This window comes from Pieris rapae, chromosome 10 (assembly GCF_905147795.1).
Source record: "Pieris rapae chromosome 10, ilPieRapa1.1, whole genome shotgun sequence".
Taxonomy (NCBI): Eukaryota; Metazoa; Arthropoda; class Insecta; order Lepidoptera; family Pieridae; genus Pieris; species Pieris rapae.
This window is the reverse complement of record NC_059518.1, coordinates 5493246-5516399: the sequence shown is the minus strand read 5'-3', so window position 1 is coordinate 5516399 and position 23154 is coordinate 5493246.

Here is a 23154-nt window from a genome sequence, read left to right as displayed (position 1 = left end):
AAGCTTTGGCCTTGGTGGTGTGGTGTGCTTGAAATTCAATTCATTTAACTTGTCAATGTTGCTAGATCTATAAATAACGACTATTCAATGGTCAATAATAATTATGACTCCATAGTCATTATTATTATTATTGAAAGTTATTTATCATAATTCTAAATATTAGAGACTCGTTCCTCTGACTGCCGTTTGACTCTGTGGTCTATTCGGGTTCGGTGGTGGAATATAAATACAGGAACTGATTGGCGAATGGCGCGGCCCTCAGTTCGATTGAGTGGTCGAACCAAGCGAAGCCTTTAAAATGTAGACTCTAATGTCGAAATTAAATGGCTGATACCAACAAACTAATCTATGACGCCAGTATTACTGACGTTATTATCTTCTACAATTTAATGACAGCCTTAATGGAATTACGATAATTTCAGGCGTTAACGCCGACAGCAGCGGTGGGATCACATCTCCAAGAGACTTCGGGAGAGCTGATCCATACGTTAGCCAACGAGTTTGGGTACCCAAATAACATGCAGAAATGGCGCAACTTAAGACCAAGTTACGCAGAGTACGCTACAACAAGAACGGGTATCGGTATGTTCTGTCATTAGACGGCTTATAAGGTAAACTGCTTCATAATTCTCTATCTAAATGTCAGCAGGCTGAGTAACCAATTGGAGCAATTCTTTGAACGCCATGGTAAGAGTTATTTCAGTCGAATTGACCGTGTGGGCGGAAGATTCGTCGGAGACCGCTTTATGCGAGGAGGAGACCTCTACCTCTTTTACTGACGTTATTGGATCTAGGTAATTGCATTGAATTACTATAACTGATCTAATTAAAGGTAATAATTATTTTGTGTATATTCATTGATATGTACATTATTAAAAAAATAATAATTTTGCTATCCAATATCCTTCCTAAAACGCTGGCTGGCCACCATGCGTATCCTAGACTAAAACTAAGCCTAGGGAGTCTTTTTGGCTGTACCCAGGATGTGTGATGCTATGTGTGTTGACTAGATCTCGTAATGAGTGATGCCTTGTTTAAAGTTGTTGCAATCTAAAACAGCGCAAGGGATGTACTGGATGTCAATATGGCCGTATCGGCGCAAATTTATATACTGTTACAAAAATATTAATAATATTGGTTAAGATTCATATTTTATATGATAGTCTATAGTGATTTCATAGTCTTTATTATTTATGTTACAGCAATGGTGTTAGTGTTAGCTGCAACTGTCATTTAATGAAATCAAAGTCAAATTAGTTTAAAACCGTTAACATACGACTAATCAGCGGTTAATCTGATAAAGAAAATTTTCTTTAAGTTAAAGACATCCTCCACGGTCATATTTATATTAATATAATGAGACATGGTTTATATTATACTGAACGAAACCGAATTTATTTCTAAACGATTATCAAAACCGCTAGAATAGCACCCAGCGGTGCCATTATAATTACGATTTGAAACGAGCTGTTTCTACTTAATTTGGGTTTTTATTAAAGCCGTGTGTAAAGCGGACCGCAGGCGTTCGTTAGTGGCCATGATTGCGGCATCGCTAATGGAATTAATAATTCACCACGTCGCATGGAAAAAATTCGGTTGGAGCTCTTCAAATGCTTTCAAAGGTTTTTTTTTATTTTAGGAAACGTTTAAGAATATTTCAAATGACTGTGTAAGGCATAGGAACTTTCTTTTCGACTACCGAACAGAAGTGTATAGAGCCAGACTTTACCAGCTATCGAAGTTATTAGATCGCCGGACTAACATAGTTATCCCGGTCATAAAATATCAATAGGAATACTAAGTTAATAAAACTATTACGGAAACATCGTTCATTTTATTTCATCTCTCAAATTCATTAACATTATTATCACGATTACGTACCTAATTTATTCTTAATACCTACGTATAAGTAGGTTTTAATTTCAAATTCTAAATATTCACACAAAGAGCTGAGTATTAAGAAGTTGTTTCCTAGTTTTAGCTCTAACTGTTAATTAGGTCACCGCATTATAATCCGGCAGCCAGGTCTATAATGCGTTCTAATTAAAGTGAGACGAAGTGGTCAGTACGTCGCGACACGAATTGCAATTATCTACCGAGACCTAGACTCTCCTATAAAGACGCTTCGAGTCAATTAAATAGACTTAAATGGATGGAAAGACATATTTGTTTTACAAAGTATCTTTTATATTGAGCGTAAATTCTAGGAAATGTTAGAATTGTTATTTTTGCTTTTTATTTATTAAGAGCAAATACCTAAATTAGATTTCTTGGTTAAAAATAACAAGCAAACAAATTTTCTATATAAATAGAAAGCGATTTATAAAAGGAGTGTTGTTTACTACGATATTTAGTAACATTTTGAATGGACAAAGATTATTATAAATACTATTATTTTATTCAGAATTGGAATAATTTTTACAATTAAGAAAGAAGTCTGATCATATCTGTCACTGTTTTATCGATACCTGTTAGTTATATTCCTAACAACAAGAAAATAAAAAAAAGAAAAAAGGGCGGGAAACACGAACGTGAACGCGCGCGTTTTTCGATTAACTAAAATTTTATTTTGTTTGTTGGATTAGGATTAGTAGTTTAGTGTAGTTTATGTATATATATTTGTGATTTCTTAGTTTTAGTTAATAGTGTAATTAATTCATAATTTATTGGTAAGTTTTCTTTTTTTATATACTTTTGCTCCTTATGGAGCCGCCTGATGACCCTGGGGGCGGAGAAGTCCCTGGGGTTGGATATGTTGTAACTATTTCTAATGATGAGTCTGGCATGGAAACAGACGGATCAGTAAAATCTAGCAGTGGTGCTAGAAAACGGAGAGCCAATGTAAATAAACATTGCTCGCATTGTCATAAAAAAAAACGTAATAAGAAACATGAGGGCAAGGAAATTAAACAAAATGAATGTTATTGCATTCCTTTATCCAATACCAATACCCAAATTAGTACTGCTCCGTTGTTCACGGAGTCACAGATAAATTCGTTTAATAAAAAACCAGAATCTGTAGCTCGTTTAACATATCAGGCGAGTGATGCAGCACCATATGTTGTACATGTGCAAAGGATACAGCAAACTCCTAATGACAATGTAACAGTCCATCCTATTGCTTTTGGTCGTTTTTTAAAAAGAAACTCTATACATAATATAGTTAACGGAAGTTTAAAACGAATTGGCCGTAATAGACTGTCTCTTTCTTTTAATAATTACCAAGACGCAAATTCATTCTTAAATAGTTCTGCTTTACAATCAGTCGAGTATAAGGTTTTTATCCCAACATTTACTGTGACCCGTATGGGTGTTGTAAGAGGCATACCTGCTGAGTGGTCAGATGAAGAAGTTAAGGAGAATATTAATTTACCTGTTGGATGCGGTCCAATTTTAAAAGTTAGAAGAATGAGACGGCGTATCACTGCAAGTAATGGCAGTGAATTTAAGCCTACTGAGACTGTGGTTCTTACGTTTGATGGACAAGTACTTCCTAAGCGAATTTTTATTTGCTACACTGCTCTCCCAGTTGATATTTACATTTTCCCCACCATACAATGTTACAATTGTTGCAGATTTGGTCACGTGAAAGCAATTTGTAGATCAAAACCAAAATGTTTCAAGTGTGGTCAAGACCACACGGCTGATCAGTGCTCTATCCTAGAGGATGATGCATACTGCTGCTTATGTCAAGGTTCCCATTTTGCCACAAGCAAAAAATGTTTAGAGTTTAATCGCCAAAAAGCCATCAAAGAAACTATGGCCAAGAGCTGTATTTCTTATGCTGAAGCATCAAAAATTCATGCACCGATTTCTAAAGTGTCTTATGCTGATGCTTTACTTTCTTCTTCCAATGTAGGGGCTTCCACAATTTCTACTCCTCAAAATGAACAGACACGTAAACAGTCTTTGAGTAATACTTACAAAAAGACTGTTTTTCTTAAACCAAAAAATATTCCTAAACTATCCAAAGGTTATGACAAAAATACACAACATGAATTAATTAAAGACTATGATATGCCCTTACCCAGGAATGGTTGTGGTTTAAACCCAAACAACAATAATGAATTGACATTACAATCTATTGCAGACCTAATTAAAATTCTCATTAACACTTTATCACAGTCTAATATTCTTTCACCGTCCAACGCTGCTCCTTTAATTGACACTATCGTTAACTTACCAAATTATATTAATAATGGACAAGCAAGCCACAGCTCTACAGTGGAACTGTAGAAGTGCTTCATCTAAGAAAAGTGATATTATTTATCTTATAAATAAATATAAACCTTTTATCTTTGCTCTACAGGAGACTTGGTTAAAACCAGGTACTCCATGTAGGTACTCGGGCTATGCCTGTCTCCGTGAGGATCGCATTGACGGGTATGGTGGGGTTGCCTTACTAGTCAAGCATCATCTTCCCTTTTCTCTCTTTCCTATTCCTTCTCATAGTAATGATTTTTCAATTATTGCTGCTATTGTTAATAATATCTGCTATGTTTCAATATATATCCCTCATCCAAGTTCTTCTATCTTTGTTGAAATTGACTCTATTATTTCTTCTCTCCCTAAGCCTTTTATCTTATTAGGTGACTTTAACTGTCAACATAGTTCATGGGGCAGTTCAACAACCAATACATACGGAGTTTCATTGATGGAACTGTTAGACTCACATAATCTTTGCTTTCTCAACAATGGTTCTGTGACCCGGCGGACCACTCCCAATGAAGGCTCAAGTGTCCCTGATTTAAGTATTTGTACTCCTTGTTTAGCTTCCACTATTTCATGGTCTACACTCTCTTCTTCATTTGGTAGTGACCACTTCCCTTTACTTCTTAGTTTTCCTTTTCATATTAATTTTACATTTAGACATTCTCCTAGACTAAAATATCGACTTAATAATGCTGATTGGGATACCTTTAAAACCCTTATAGAGAAAAAGATGACTTCCCTTCCTAATATCTCACATGGTTCAGAATCAATTTGTGCTGATGCATTTACTAAATTATTTATAGAGGTAGCTGACAAAACTTTTCCAGTTAAAAATGGTGCTCTGGGCTTCATTCCATCTCCACCTTGGTGGGATCAAGAATGTTCGGAAGCTATTAAAAAAAGAAAACAAGCTGAGCTTCAATATTATGAGAATTGTACATCTGAAAATTTTGATCTGGTTACAGATGCTTTCAAGACCACTAGTTTATTATTCAAAAAGAAAAAAGCAGATAGCTGGAAAACTTTTTGCCTCTCTATTTCCCCTAATGTCCGTCCTTCAGTGGTATGGCGTAATATTAGAAGATTCAGGTGTGCTTTTACTGAAACCTCTGGTTCTTTCCCCGATTCATTAACTAATCAATTCCTCGACAGACTTGCTCCTACTACAGTTCCTGAAAGAATAATTATGCCTCTGATGCCATTAAACCCCTCTGGTCTCAATAGTCCATTTTCTATGTATGAATTTAAAGGAATACTATCTTCCCTTATAGACTCTGCTCCTGGTGAAGATGGAATCCCATATTCTTTCATCTCTCATTTAGGCGACCACAGTCTTGAATATTTCCTGAAATTGATAAATACAATCATGTTAACCGGTTCTATCCCTCCACGCTGGAAAAACCAGATCATTATACCAATTCTCAAACCTAATAAGAATCCCTCCAATGCAAATTCATATCGTCCTATTGCATTATCTTCGGTCTTGATAAAACTCTGTGAACATTTGGTGAAAACTCGTCTTGAATGGTTTTTAGAAAGCAATAATTTACTTTGCGACAGTCAATTTGGTTTTCGTCGAGGAAAGAGCACGATGGACAGTATTGCCATCTTTACCACTGACATTTATTTAGCATTTTCAAGGAATGATTCTGTTGTTGCCACTTTTTTAGATGTACAATCTGCTTATGACAATGTAGTGTTGTCAGTTCTCCATAAAAAACTACAGTATTTAAATGTACCTGTAATGTTATCAAATTTTATCATAAATAATTTATATGAAAGACACATCACTCTAATTTCACAAGACTCTACTGCTGTAACTAGAACCTTATGGAGAGGTCTTCCTCAAGGATCAGTATTAAGTCCCATTTTATATAATATTTATACCCATGATTTGAAAGCTTCTTTTGGAAATCGGATTTGTATTCTTCAGTATGCTGATGACCTTTTACTTTATTCCATTCATCAATCACCGGCCATTGCTTGCTCAGTACTGTCTCATTCTCTTAATTTATTAAAAACATGGCTTGATACTAATGGTCTTGAAATATCCCCCACTAAAAGTGTTGCCATGCTTTTTTCTAGAAAGCGACTTCCTCCTCCGATCACTGTGTATTTTGGTAGTATTATTATCCCTGTTAAAAACTCTGTAAAGTTCCTCGGTGTGTTTTTAGATTCTAAGCTATCTGGCGTACATCATTGTGACTACATTTTTAATAGGTGTGAGCGAAACCTAAACATCCTTAGATGTTTATCCGGTGTATGGTGGGGTGCCCATCCCTTTTGTATGAAACTTATGTACAACGCTTTAATCCGAAGTATTTTAGACTATGGTACCTTTTTATTATCTCCTGGAAATACAACCCGTTTTAAAAAATTAGATAATATACAGTCTAAGGCATTAAGATTTATTACAGGAGCTATGAAAACTAGTCCAATTAATGCTTTACAAGTAGAATGTGTTGATGCCCCATTATATCTTAGGCGACAATATTTATCTGATAAATTCATATTTCGCTCCCTTCAATATACCAACCATCCTCTCCGTTCTAAGCTTGAAGAACTGTCTCAATTGTTGACATCTTCCAATTACTGGTCAAATAAATCTTCACCTTGTCTCATCGTTAGCTTCAATAAATTTATCAATATTCAAACTCCAACTCACACCTTGACAACTCACCCTTTATTTGGAACCAACTATGAATCTCTAACTAGTTCCCCAGACATTAGATTTAATATTGGTATAAATAAGGGCGATTCCCACGCAAGGATTACTTTTAATTATTTCTGTGAGCAACACTGCCATGAGTACAATAATTATATATTTACAGATGCCTCTAAACACGGTTCGTCTGGTATTGTAGGCATAGGAATATTTCACTTACAAAGTAAAACTACAATAAAAATAAAGTTTCCTCCAGAGTCCTCAATCTTCACAGGGGAATGTTACGGAATCTTTAAAGCTTTAAAACTAGTTTTGAGTAAGAAACTTAAGAAATCAATCATATTCACCGATTCACTTAGTGCTCTTCAAGCTCTCCAAAAATATCCATTAAAAAACAAATTAATTTTTCCTATCATTATTGAGATTAGGGGTTTGCTGTATGAATGTAAACAATTGGGGTTGTCTGTGTCATTTGGTTGGATACCTGGACATTCTGGTATTTTTGGTAACGAAATAGCAGACCAACTAGCAAATGAAGCTGTTAAGAATGGCGATGCCAATTCATATAAAAATTATTATCATGATTTGGCCTCACTTCCTGCTTCTTTTCTTCAAAAATCTTGGACTGACCTTTGGACTCAGAGCAGTTTAATTAAGGGTAAATATTTCTCATCTATACAGCCCACAATACCACTGAAGCCATGGTTTTTTAAAATGAAATTTAACAAAAAGGAAACATCGTCTCTTATTCGTATGAGATTGGGCCATGTGTGTACCCCAGCCCACCTTACCAGATTTCATATTATAGATAATGAAATGTGTGAATGTGGGCTGAATATTGGTGATTTAAATCATATCATTCTGTCCTGTCCTCGGTATAACCACTCCATGCTATTCGATCATCTTGATCCTTCTTCCAGTATCCCGTTACCTACATCTGTTCCTGTTATGCTTTCATCTTTAAATCCTAATGTATATAAAAAGCTATGTTTATTTCTTAATATAAATAATATAAAACTATAAGTATATGTATATTTTGTATACAAATAATTTTCTATATGATATATTTTAATTACTGTTCTTAGTTGTTACTTTCCATAATGTAGTTAGTAGTATATTGAATTAGAAATAGTTTTATAACCTGCTGATCCTATCCCTTATCCTATGTAATTTTTGTTCGATCTAAAATTCTTTTTCTTTATTGTTCTTTTCCCTTACCTTTGTCGGTGGCTATACGCTCAGCGTAATGCTATATTTAAAAAAAAAAAAAAAAAAAACAACAAGAAAATATGTATTATTTCGCTGACATCGAATATTAAATAACCCCAGATCCAATGACATGTAGGTACGTTATGCATTAAAAAAAATTGTTTTACAACCTTTTAGTCCTGCGCCTCGGGATTCTGTATTGACGCAAGTAGGTGATCAGCCTTTTATGCCTTTACACACACCGTCGACTTTTTCGTCTAAGACAGCCTCTCGATGTTTCTTAATTCCTTCACCGTAAGAATGAGTGTTACTGACATAGACAGCTAGTCGCTAGACGTCTATTGGTGCACAGTTAAAGATTGAACGTCAGGGATAAGAGCAAAAGCCGTTAGACCAACACTACTCAGCCGTTACTAATAATAAAAATACATTAAATATGGTTAAGTAAAAATGCTTTGATTGGCCAAGCTATTTCTTCTATTTAAACAATGACTACATAAGCTTTTATAGCCGTTTAATAATTTTTACTTTGACATTTATTGCTCATATAAAGAACAAGATTATATTACGTTGGCAAATGTGGCGAATAATATGGTGCGTTTAGAGAATATGTGCGCGGGACCATTGACACAAGCTAGGGATTTGGCGAGCGGCTTGCCCAACCACATAAAAATGATTTACAATAACAGAATAACTTTAACCTGCGGGGTTTATCGGTTGTGAAAGATTATTATAAATTGTTTCCCTATGTCAGACGGTTGTACTAGTACCTATCTGTACTTATATTATTTGGAGGTTTATATAATAGTTGTTTATGTATTTTGCTACATTTTTTGAAAAATCATTAAATATTTATCGAGACGCGTTACTTATAAGTATAATTAAAAATGCTTATAATTAACGGTACAAAGAGTTGAAAATATTTTAATATTGAAAGCAAATTGTGGTTTGCATTGAAATTTTACTTTAATTTGTTATTAAATTATTGGTAACAATTATTTTGTCCCAGCAATGTAATTTAAATGCTAGTTTTTAATTATACTTAAATAAGTTATAATAATCTTATTTTTGTATAATACACATTTCATATTAATTAACTTTTTTTTATTATTCATTCGTTGGATTGATACGATCTTCTGACATTTATAAATAAACACGTCTGTCGCAATGTGATTTCGTTTCAAGCCTCTGTCTATTTTTAATTTCTGTCTTGTTGATAATCTGTGCCACCAAACAAAGCGATACGCGCGCCTCTAAAGGTGAATTATGTAATTTAACTTTTAATTGAAACGTTAGATGATTTATATTATTAATAACAATTGTCATAACAATTTATTATAATCTATCTTACGATGTTCTTGTCTGGATGTGTAGGTATATGTTTTATTATTTCACACAATGACTCTGTATGATATTTATGCGAACAACGTCACAAATGAAATTAACATTTAAACAAACATATAAGAACTCATTTGTTTGTTCTTATGTGCTTACATTTAATTTTCAATGAGTAGGTAATATTTACATTAAAACAGAAGTTACAGAGCAGAGAGCGTATTGAAACAATTAATAAACTTCAATAAAATATTTACTTGAAAATTTTAAACTCAGTATAATGTTAACTTTTCTTATTCTTGAATTTTCCACTTGTACTGCGATCGGCGAACAAAATTTTTATTATAATGACTCTATTCTTTAGGTAGATGACTTAACGACGACTATTCAACTGCTGTATGTCTATAGGTACTATTATTTTCTAAAGAATCATGTAAACGTAAAAATATTTGATTATTCTTATATTACTTTAAAATTACTTTTAAATACAACATAAAACAACACCGTGGAGTAGATATTATACCATAGTACTACTATAGAGTCTAGACTATATTATGATTAGAATGTTGTAATTTTTTTACCCTGCCCAGAGGTGCGCAGGTGTACCGTCAAAAAGCCTTACTATAAATATGTTTACGCAATGAGTAAATCTAATGCACTAATTCGGTCACACGCTCAGAGTTGTATTGCTAAAAGACATTCAAAATTATTTAAATTTTTGGAATGTATTCGTAACTTCTCAGTCAATGCGACGGCAACTGGCGTGGTGAGTGTCTTGCACTCCACGCTAGTATGACCTTCTGGCCCTTTTGTGGAAGTTTTGTGGAACAAATAGTGTTTGACTACGTCTCCTTCGTAGTCAACCTCATTTAATGATAATCATGATCGCTCGTATATCAGAATCCTTACTGCAAAGCACTTACTTAGGAACGTAAAAAAAGTATTAAAAACTTGAACCGTCCGCTCTTCGCTTTTATTTGTTCAATTTCATTTAAAGTTAACAGCATAAGTGGATGGAACTGGCCTTTAATGTAATGCAGTAAATACAAGTAAATAAGATTGAATTTACATCCGCACTCGACCTCTCAACTTTATTTGCTGTGCGGAAATCTTAGTCTTTGGTATAAAGTTAGCGTATGTTAATCTCTTAAATAATTTTTAAAATCACGATTTAACTTATCCTTATTTTAGTGTAGATGAATAAGTAAAACATCGTATATTCGAAAACTTACTTCTCGATAAAAAAAAGTGTGTGTACTTATGTACACGCGTTAGAAGTTAAACTTCTATGGCGTATGGAAAGAAAATAACTAAAATGCAGTAGTGATTAACGAAAAATATTAAATTAATTAAAATCATTTTATTTAAATAAATAAATTATTAGTAAAGATTATCACCGTCTTATGAAATTGATTTAAAAACACAATATGAAAAAAAAAATATTTTTTTACAGTTTTTAATTATACTGTTGCGAAACACGTGTATAAATATAAAAATACTAGAATATACAGCTTGAACATAGGTATCGATTTCCATGAGACCTAATTTTACGATGTCGAATTTAGGTGTTGTTGTGCGCGCGCATCGTAAAAATTCACTCTCATCATTTTTCTCCATCATGCCAAAAGAACTAACTATGTATAACTTCAAAAATAATTAACCACAAATAAAATTCCGTGGCAGTTGTTGTTGATATGTTCAAATATATGTTTAATGTTGTCAACTGGTATCGGTAATGGGGTTGCAACGCTGGATTAACAAAGAACTAACTTGACTTATAAGTCACCCTATATACCCTTAAGGGTTCTTAAATCAAAGTGATACTCCAATATAAGTTGTATTGGCATATACAATATTAGCATGATAATGGTTAAAGCTTTATAAACATTTTGTATGTGGCGATTTAAAGAGTGATGAGTGACGGAGAGTTTATTGCCAGTTATTCTCGTACGTTCTACGCCCTTGATTTAAGAACTGGCAGTAAATGTATAAGTAAATTTATTTTTTACTGACGTACATAAGTATACACTTTTAACTATTCTTTATTCAATTAAAATAAACGTTAAGAGCTATCGTTACATGAAAGAAGAAACTTTGTATTGTATGGAAAACAAGGCAAACTAATCAAAGTTGAGTAATTTCGATGTTAAGGGTGTTTGGAGTTAAATCGAGTGATCATTCGATCGATCGTTCGTGAATCGTTTCATGCAATTTACTCTATATACAATAAAAGCTGACACGTCAAATGTATAATATTTGTTGATTGAGTGTCAAATGGTTTTAGGAAGGTGGATTTGGACATAAATTTAAAACACATTTAAAAATTGGAATCAATAAACTATATATTATACGGTAAAGATTCTTCTCTTTCTGCTTTTTCAGCAAATAGCAGTCAGTCACCCGCGTAGGCCTGGAATGCGTGACTGTTGCTTCCCAACGAACAGAAATCCTCAAGACCCCATGGTCTTGCAAAGCGCCCAGGAAACTTCTTTGCGTCTGTAAGAAGCTAGGCTAGCTACGCACCTAGCAAGGCAGACAGCCAGACTTTACGCACTACGGATCAAATAGGCGTCTATCATAATCCAGACAACATGCATATGGTACAGGTTACTGACTGTAGCAAGATAACTAAAACAATAGTCTTACAAGAGTATTACACAATAAAGGATGGGCAACTCGGCCGTTAACAGGGTGAACGATGTATCGATCAAGGTTCAAACTTGCGACGTTGCGTCGCGAACACAACATCTAATCAACCTTCTGTTGTACAATCTCACAGTGTATTGGATGCGGCATATATCGGAATAATGCAAGAATCATTAATACGCTAAATTCCGCGGTGCTGTTGCGTTTTTATAATATGTCGTACCCAACTAGCTTATTAGCCATTCGATTAATAGCCTAGCCTCTTAACTAAACAGCGCCGTTTAACTTAGCGGCCTTAAAAATATTCAGCCAGTTGATCAAACAGCTCTGGCCTGGGCTGTTGACAGTAGTATTACATACATATATATTTTTTAAGAAAAGTAGTTACTTATGTCGGATTCGCAGACATTTACAACGTCCGAAACGTATGATTTATATTTCCGCAATTTAACATATACTTTAGTATTTATTAAGATTCAACACAAGCCATATCCATTTATAAAGACATTCCTATTCATTGGGGCACTTTTCTTATTTCCTATCTGCGCCTGTTGTTAGAACCCATCGTTACGATTCCATCTCGTCTCCCGCCGTCTGCTACGAGCAAATAGTTATTTACCTTCATATTACTGCTGGCATTCTATCAATACCTTTTCTTCCTGAACCAAATAGCTTTGTTATTATTAACGTATATTTGTGAACATTTAAATTATACTACAAAATATGTTTATAGTATATTAAATAGTATTAACATTTGAAATCTAGAATAATCTCGTCGATTGCTTGTTATTTTATTCGTAGGTACATAAATGTTCCAAGAAGAGTCGTTTCCTTAATGTCTTGAACGAAACTTGAGTAATAGTCAACATTATACATAAGTTTATTAAGTTTTCAAGTATTTTTTAACAAATAAATTAAGACGTAAAATCTATAAGAATATAATTATTATAAATTAATATTACGTCTAATACATATTTTTACAGAAGTAAAAATATATTTTTTTGTTATTCCTAAAGCTATTATTAAAACTTTATTACGTCGCCTTAAATATGTTACCTAGCTACAATTTAAATTTTTTTAACAAACATTCAAAACACACAAATAATACTGACGTATTGTCGGCATAATATTATAAATAGATGTTATTTACGGTCCAGTGATAAACGGAAGTTCCTAACGTGAGAAATAAAGAATTTTTATGGCGACACTTTTTTATGGAAATCCGGAAACAGCCGACAGTCCCAGGAGGGGAGGTGGGTTCCACCTACCGGGATGATAATTTGGATAATTTCAACTTTATGCCTCACTGACAGTTTATTTTTGCCGTTGGCTATGTTTTAATTTCTCTTTGGAGTTGATTATGATGATTTAACGAAATCACAGTTTTTTATTTTTTCGTACACCAATGTCCGTCGTCATAGCCCAATTATGATTTTACAGGCAACTTTTACAAGTCTACTTGTAGCACTTAGCATTTTTATTAAACCAGTAAAATGGATTGTTTGAATTCTACAGAAAAACTGGTACTGTAACTTTGTTACACAACAACCCTTTATACTTTGAAACGTCAATAGAATTCTGAATAAAATTATAAGTATTTTCTTTATCAGATTTATATTAAGTTATATTACAAATTTAAATCCACTCGAAGTCAACACACTTTGTGTAATGTAATTTATAAATGGATTTTCTACCAAATACGGACAAAGAAAAATTTAAAAGTATCTTTTTTCATTACGTGAAAGAGATTATTAAGAAGAAATTACTCAAATTGTCATTAAATTATAACTGACAGGCGCGCCAAATAAGTAAACTTTGAATGGAGGAAAATTGATCTAATACAATAAGGATTATTATAATTTTTTGTACAAATTTTATCGAAAATTGAAATTGTAGTACCACTGAGAGTAATCTATAAACACTGGTATGTAGGGCTAAATAAGTTAAAGTATTGTCTTTTATTAACATAACTCTTACACATTTAAAGTAAACACTTTTTTAACGGATTGAAGTTTTGTATTATTGTAAACTTATAATTATTTAAACATAATTTTAAATTTATCCGACATTTCGCTTGCTTTACAGCGTGCGTGGTCACGGTGACTGAAGACAAAAGGTGTTGAATGTCAAAAAAAAGTATCACAGTTGTACATACAAAATGTTGTATTTTCTGTATTTATTTATTTATATGAATAATAAAATAAAAATTATGTTTAAATAATTATAAGTTTACAATAATACATGACTTCAATGAAGTTATATTAAGAATTCAGGGCAAAACCTTGATTAAAATGTTTTTAATTTTTTCAATACTGCTTGCATGAGTGTTGCGTTGTGCAGCCATTGACACAAAAAATATTATGATTCGCAACGCGTCTCCGTTGAATTTAGGGCAAACCTTCAGGCTCTAATCTGCACCTGTCTCGGGGGATTACCACCGATCTCCATTACTAAGAGCTATAAGCCTCACCTCAGATAAAAGATATTATCATTTTACAGCCCGTGCTCGTGGTTTTTATTACTTGACAAGAACACTGGGTGTTGCTAGTATAATCCCTGATAAAAATCCTTTTTCACGGTTTTAATGAGAAGGGTAAACATTTTAATGGTCTTCCGCCGTGCTTTAGCATCTCATGTAATAAAAGAAAAATATGACACTGTAGATGAGTATATTCACCGAGTGTAATTATAGGACACTGCTTGTTATTACAGTGCTGTTAGTCTTATAATGTTTAATTTCACCTTCAGTTGGATATACTCTAGTAATATATGTTAGTATAATATCGCATAGGCGGTAGATAATATTAGTATATAATGAAATTCATTTTTACTAGTCTTTTTTAGTTACATAAAAAATAAATTAATTGAATACTTATTCACATACAATGGCATGAAGATACTGAGATCTTCAGACTGGATTGTTGAAATATCATGACTATGTAAATCATTTGATGTTTAATAATTTAGATCGGTCCAAAATGTATATACAAAATTAAATACTTTGTATATACTTAATACCATATACAAACTTTCCTATACGTTCTAGTTTAATCATAATTATTGTGTATCTAAACTGAAACTGTTTTTACAGTAAATTATCATGATTCATGTGCACTTTTTACTTTTTGTTTTTTCTCTCTCTAGATTAAGGTTCTATAGATTAATATAAATATATTTTGTTTTTTTTATATAACTTCTGGTTATGCACTTCTTGCACTCATCATTTTTTATTTATTGTTTTCTTTTCTTACTAGGGTTGCCTGGAAAAGATCGCTTGTTAGCGATAAGGCCGCCCGTTGCATCCCTTGTAATTTATATATATTGTGTTATTTGTGTTTCTTTCTAGCAACGAAGTGTGAATACATAAGATGAATAAATTCTTTTTTTGGAAAAGGGATACTCTTCCATAATAAACGTATTTTATTTTATTAGGTCCTTACATATGAAATTGGCGTTTTGTATGGGAGGAACAAAAAGTCGAATTTTTTAAAATATAATATATTTAATTTTGTATGTAGTAAAGTATGAAACATTGTTTTCTATGCACTTTTGCCATCTCATAGGTAGTTAATTGACCCCTTTACTAAATAAACCAGTCGGACAGGAATCAATAAAATCTGTGAAGGCGATTTGGACTGCCCCATCACAGTTAAAAATTTTCCCTTGCAAGAAGGTGTCCAAATTTCGAAAAAAATGGTAATCTGTAGGAGCTCATTTATTATAAAGTCTAGCAACATTGACAAATTAAATGAACTAGTAATATTAACGGTTTTAAACTGATTTGATTTCGATGTCATTAAATGATAATGACAGTGGCAGCTGACGCTAACACCATTGCTGTAACAGAAATAATAAAGACAATAAAATTACTACAGACTATCATATAAAACATGAATCCCAAACGTTATTAATTTAATTTCGTATTTAATTTTTGTAACAATATATAAATTTGCGCCGATATGTACATTATGTTACCTATATGAATACATGATTTTTGTTTGTTTGTTTGAATATATAGTTATCTACGAATACAATGAAATGTTATAATTTTAATATAAAGCGAGGTAACACACAATGATATCTTAAAAAAAGTATATCATACCTTTATAGAAACATCTCAATTCTAAAACAACAATAAAAAACAATGTTTATTAAAACAAGGGTATTTACATAGAAGGATCGTAGACAAATACCCCGGGCTACGGACCGGACGAACAAAATATTCATAATATAGTGTCCACTACGCTCTGTAGAGTTGGCATAGTTGCTCACATAAAAGTAAATAATAATAAATAATAAATAATAAAATTTTTTATTGTTTCTCAAATTTTTAACATCATTAAATGAGTATGAGACAACCCCCGTAAGTAGTCAAGAGACACTTGTGTTGGGGTTGGCTCGCTACTTCCCTTAACTAAACAAACTTTAACTAAATCTAAATCTAAATTAACTTAATCTATGAATGTGTGAATGTGTGTGTATGTGTGCATGTGTGTGAATGTGTGTGTATGTGTGCATGTGTGTGCTGTGTGTGAGCGAGTGTGCACGCTGTCAAGTTCATAATACGGCCCGTCTCAAACTAGCGAACTCGCACCAAAATGTGCTCAGTTTCCTCGTATGTTAGAGTTCTCAGCCACCCTACTACAACCTTTTTACAATCATACAAAACTCTATGATGAAGTCGGAGTTTAGAGTTCAATTGGTTGTAAATATATGCAGACTGACTCACGTACTGACGGCTGGCAAAATTTGAATGGACCATTACGGAGCGGGCCACATTACCACTCCGTCTTGTATCCTGGCTAGCAGAATTAAAAGGAACACATTTATGCAGATATAAGGTGACATTTAAAAGATATAATTGCCTTACCGATAACAATCCACTTGATCTGTACAAGTTAACTGTGGGATATCGATATGGTTTAAAATACATCACTTTTATTAGAGACCGCTGCGCTCTTTCCAGCTCAAGAAGTTTAGTTTTTGTGGCACCACCCCATACTGGTATGCAATACGTAATTACTGATTGAGCTAATGCAACGTAAACATTACTCAGTATCACAGGAGACATCACATGGCGTAGCGTCTTGAAAATCCATATCAATTTCCTGACTCGTGATATAATAGTAGAAATGTGTGAGTGCCATGATAGACATTCATCAATAATGATGCCCAAGTATCTTGTAGAGGTAACTTTCTGAATAATTTGACAGTTGCACTTCTGTGTATAGTGGTCCGCACACTCATGTATCCCAAGCCCAAAAGTAGCACCCGGTTTAGATCTCCGACTTGGAGAAAAACAAATGAAGTTGGTTTTTGGAATATTTAGGGTCAGCAAATTAGCCTTTAGCCAGTCAAATATAACGGCAAGACCTCGTTCAGCATTCTGGCGTACGGATTCCCAAGTTTCTCCATGGAAGACAATAGCTGTATCGTCCGCATAGGAGAATATTTTCCCTCCGCTGCCCAGCAGGTTACATAGTTCGTTAATGTACACCAGGAACAGCGTTGGGCCAAGCACACTCCCCTGCGGCACACCAAATAAAACATTTTCTTCTTCACTGTAAAGGTTTCCTATTTTAACTTGTTGAGTCCGATCTCGAAGATAGCTGTCAAAAAGACACAGAGCTGTGCCTCTTATACCCATCGCCTCAAGTCTCTGCACAAGGATGGGGATCGAAACGGTGTCAAAAGCTTTCTTTAAATCCAGGAATACTGTCAAGCATTTATATCCTTCGTCTACCCTACCTACAATCTCAGTTGTCAGTGCTGTAATAGCGTCCTGTGTCGAGCGTCCTTGTCTAAATCCATATTGCGAGTCAGAAAGTATATTATATTTGTTCAAGTAGCTAATAAGTCTTTTATTTAATAGTTTTTCTATAATTTTAGAAATAGCAGGTAAGACAGATATGGGTCTGTAAGTGTTGACATCACCCGTGTCCCCCCCCTTGTGCACGGGCGTAATGATGGAACGCTTCAATGCTTTCGGAAATATTCCCGATTCGAAACATAAATTGGCCAGTTGACATATAAGAGGAACTACGACGTCCCTAGACAATTTAAGGAAGCCTATAGGTATATCGTCCCATCCGGATGCACTTCCCGAATCAAGAGCCATGAGTATGCAGTCCACTTCCACTGGATCAGTCTCCAACAATACAAAAGAGGAGTTCTGTGAGCCAGAATTAGAAGTCATAACTGAACTAGGACGAAACCCAGTCGAAGTCATTATGTCTTCTGCTAGTGTTTTACCAATTGTGACAAAAAAATTATTGACACGGTTTAAGGAATCTGGAGGATGTGGTGTGATTTGAAGAAGACGTACATTAGATGATTTCGGTTTTTTAAAATGAGTTATACTATTGATATTTTGCCAGAGCTTTTTCGGATTTTTTATAGAACATGCAATTAGTTTTTTATGATAATCTCTTTTTAATTTCTTAATCAGGTTAGAGCAAAACGTACGAAAGCGCTTATAGGTTACTCTTATTATAATATTAAATGGATCCTTTCTGGCTTGCAACTGCATTCTATTTCTAAGCCTGATACATCTCAGGGCCCCTGTAGATATCCAGGGTTTTAAAGTACGCTTGGAGCTGGTAACTGATTTGGTTTTAGTGTTAAGAAGGAGAGCTGTTTTTATCACATCTATTATCCTGTCAGCAAGAGTATTTGGGTCAACGTATGTGTTGAAGAAAGATATATCTGCACTCTCTAGGTATTGATATGCTTTTTCAAAGTTAGTAATAGTAATAGTTTTTTTATTGGATGTAGCTTGGTATGTGTGGGATATGGTCAATAGTACCGTTAAGTGATCAGTTATGGATGTATTCAGAATTGCGACTAATGTAGAGTTTTTAGTTTTATCCAACTTTAAGAGCATATGATCAAGGCAGCTGTCCTCCCTGGTAGGCAGGCAGTGTCCCGGAAGAAAACCGTGAACAGCCGACATATTTAAATAAGATAACCTATTTGCCCGCAAACGTGCCGAATCCGATGGTCTTTCAATTAGGTTTATATTGATGTCTCCTGTAACGATTATGTTTTTATGCGATTGAATAGTTTGAAGATGTTGATCTAGTGAATTAATAAAATTATCCGCGGAAACGTTAGATGGAGACCGATATATTCCAATTATCGTGAAGTTAGAGATCGTAATTTGTAAAGCGGAAGCGTGCCTAACATTTATTTCCTTTACCTGGGGTAAGTGACAATTTTTAATATAAACCACAATGCCGTCATTTTGATTTATGTGTCTAGTGGTATGAAATGCAGAATAACTATTCAACACTGGTACCGGTTTCTTAGAGTTAAGTCTGCACTCGGTCAGGATCAAAACATCAACCTCAACATCTATTCGAGACAATGTTGCCACAAAATCGTCAAAATTGCTGTAGATACTTCTTATATTTTGAGTCAATACTGTCAAGTTATTGTTATATTGCTGCAGGTATGTAGGCAAGTGTTCAATGTCTAAGGTAACAGACTTACCAATTTCAGCATTGTCCAACTCCTGACAAGTAGTTACGTTACCATCCATTACTGAAAAGAGCAAGCGAATAGCGCTTCACCAAATTCACCTGGTTGTGACGATCGACAGAAATGTACACCTGCGTACAGCTGCACTTGACTATATTTACGTGATCACGCTTACAGACCACGATTATTTCAAAATTTAAGACTTGAATTATTCTAATGACGAGCTGAGAATGAGTGCGGTTGAGATATTCTGTAAGTATTTTGTGTAAGTGTTTTGTGTAGAAACTATTAATTAAACTTAAAATATACAATGTAATTAAATGTACTAAAAACAAAGCGATAAAAATCAAAAGACGTATTAGTCATGCGTTCTGCAGCAAATGGTGTATTTGTGCCTCGCTCCTGATGACAATAGCACGGGAATTTTCGTCTTTTTTTATTAGGATGCGACCATATGATGTCCAGCAAAATTTATATTGCTTAGATTTTGACAAATCTCGGGCTAGAAAGAATAGGCGAGCGCCTTTAGACGTCAATTGTTCAGATAAAAATACAGGAGCGTCCGGGTTCTTTGTCGTTATTCCGAGGTGTTTTGCTTGAAGTTTGGTCTTGTTCCTGATATTATAAGACTTCGAGCTCTTTAGTAGGTTGTTCTTTAAAATAGTAGAACCTAGATCCACAATTATAGGGGTGTTTGAAGACCCATCCTTCTTAACTGGTATTCTGTAAATGTCCTTGACATCTCGACGGTCCATATTAACATTTAAATGTTTACTGAGGCACAATGCCATGTTAGTCAAGTCTTCACTGCTTTCCTTAGGCATCTTAGGAACGTTTTTCAGCTCGATACAGGTTTTCCTAGCACTCCTCTGCAGGTCTTCAAGCTTGTCTTCCAATACAGCAATATGCTCGTGGTCTTTTTTTCTTTGCAACTCAAGCAATTCTATCTTCTGACGAAATTCTTCATTCTGACTCGTTAGAAATGCAATAGAACTCTCAATATTATTGTTAGTTTGTTGAATTTCTTTGAGATTAGTAGAGATAGCTTTTAGTTCCTTTTGTTGGGTTTTCAGTAAAAATCACTGTGATTTATGATTTATAATGTGTGGTTGCGCATAGTATCGCAGTGAGTATTATATTATTATGTAGGTTTAAACTGATTTTTATTTTGTACCTTATTTGGTATTCATATGTCTTTATAAGGTATTATATACTGAGTATTGAATGAGGCTCTTCAAGACATGACTATTTAATATGAGTGTTGGTACGATACTTATCTATATTAAAACATCGATACATTTATATTAATCTTGTAGGCACAATTTCTTTAATTTTAAAAAGATAATATTCTTCCTATAACCGTTATATAAAAACTATATTATGTATAAATTATTTTTAATTATTTAAGTACAAATTTATAATTTATAAATGTATTAAGATAAATCCTTCATGGTAACTTTAATTTTTGGTGGCGTACTTCTCTGTTATGATTTAGTGCTTTAACAAAACCATTGCTGAAGTATCTTCATTGAAGAAGATGTCTTCATCACAGAGCCTCTGCGGCCAGGTCACATTCTATCTGCAAGAAAGTACAATCAAGTCCAACATTAAATACTTGTTGCTATTTTAATAGCAGCTCCTAGTACATATTTGTAAGCTCTACAAACGCGTTCGACTAGATATATCGACACGATCGACTACTGAACTGATACATTCACCTGCACTCCCATTTTGTTTACAATATTGCTCTTGCATTGTTGATACATAATACTTGTTAATATTTCAGTTGTTGATGGCATATAAACGACTATCTCTAGGCTCTATTTGCTATGCATATACAAGCCACAAGCGTATTATATTATGAGCTAAAAGGAAGAATAATGCGATGGTAAAATGCTTAAATATTTTATCGTTGTATATCAGTTTTGGAAAATATATTGAAATTTAAGCACTTCTTGTTTTAAGTTATATAATAGTTTAGCCCAAAATAATTTGTAATAGAACAGACACAATTATGTATGTTTTATTACTGTTAACTTTTGTCTTTGTTATGGTCAGCAATGATTTATGTGTCTAAGAAATGATATTAAGTCAGATTATATTCGAAAAATATATTCAAAACAAAAATCCATTGTTACATAGCCGGGGTTTGTCACAGATTAGAGATGCACATTAAATCCCTACATGACTACACATACATATAATTATTCAAATTAAAACACTTAGAATGATTAAATCAATACTAAATCTATAAATTAGTTCAGAACCTAATCACTTGAGACAGTTGTGTGCAATATGTGTGCATCACTTGTGTTTGCACTGCATTTAGCTGGGATTAAGCCGTGTGCACACAGCGCGCGCTGTTTGCATTGATATCGAAATCGCGCCGTGTGAATGGGGCCTAGGTAATGAGTGTTTGTAATTATATTAATTGCTTTTAGTAGGTCAGGTGTCTGGTTATTAGTTGCTGCTGATAATTGAGTTTCAGTTCAGCGAATAGAGTTATCACGTATTAAAATCATATTTGCGTGAGAATTTTGTATTTTCAAGCGGGATTTTGAGTGTTATATATTCGTTAATTGTTAGGTGAATGATTTTTTTTGAATATGTTTATGTAGGTAAACTAATGTTTTTATTTTAAGCTGTTTTGTGAACATAGACATTTATTTACCATTTAATAAATAAGTATATAAACAACCACTTTATGTTGTACGTCAAAAAGTAGCTCCTAAAATCTAAGCTACGATACAAACGGTATAATGTAATTAATTTTGATGTGAAACATCTATAGCCGCACGTAAAACCGATTTCTGGCGTGGCGACGCATGCCGTGGCGACGCGTCGCCACGCTATATTATGATATACAGTCTAAATGCAGTAGTAAATTTCACATTAAAAATATTTAATGAAAATAATGTTTATTCAACAAATAGTCATCGTTATTTGGAAAAAAAATCGTAATATTTTATTTTATCATTATGACATATTAACCTTTACATACTTTTACTAAAAAACTCAAACAATATCTTGTTAAGCTATCCTATACTGATACAGAAAACATTCTTATTGTACAAAAATAGTATAGATATAAATTTGTTAAGTAAAATTAATTATTTAAATAACGTTTAGATGTAAAAGGAAGAGACTGGCTGCCCACAACACAGGGAATCCTAGTGTGGGGGCCAGTGCACTCTACTTTATAGAAACATTAATGTATTTTGTGTCTAATAAAGTTCTTTCTTTCTTTCTTCTTTCTTTCTTTCACCTGGTTCCTATCACAGTCTGTTCTTTTCTGCATATTACTTTTACAAAATAATGTCGATGTTTCACATCTGCCAGGCGTCCCGTTACGGCTCACATTTTTTTTTTGTAAGACAATTATTTTTCTGTTTATCATATATTTATATATATATCGTACATAATTAAAATAATTGCTTTAAAAGAAAAATATGTTTTTGTGTTCATAAGACTGTGTTAACAATTCAATAAGCCTCGTAGCTATAATCTTCATATATTAGTAGCATAGTATTGTGTTTTCTTAAACAATGGATATAAAGAAATAGCCGTTAACCAAAACTTTTTATGGTGAATTTTGACTAAGTAAATAT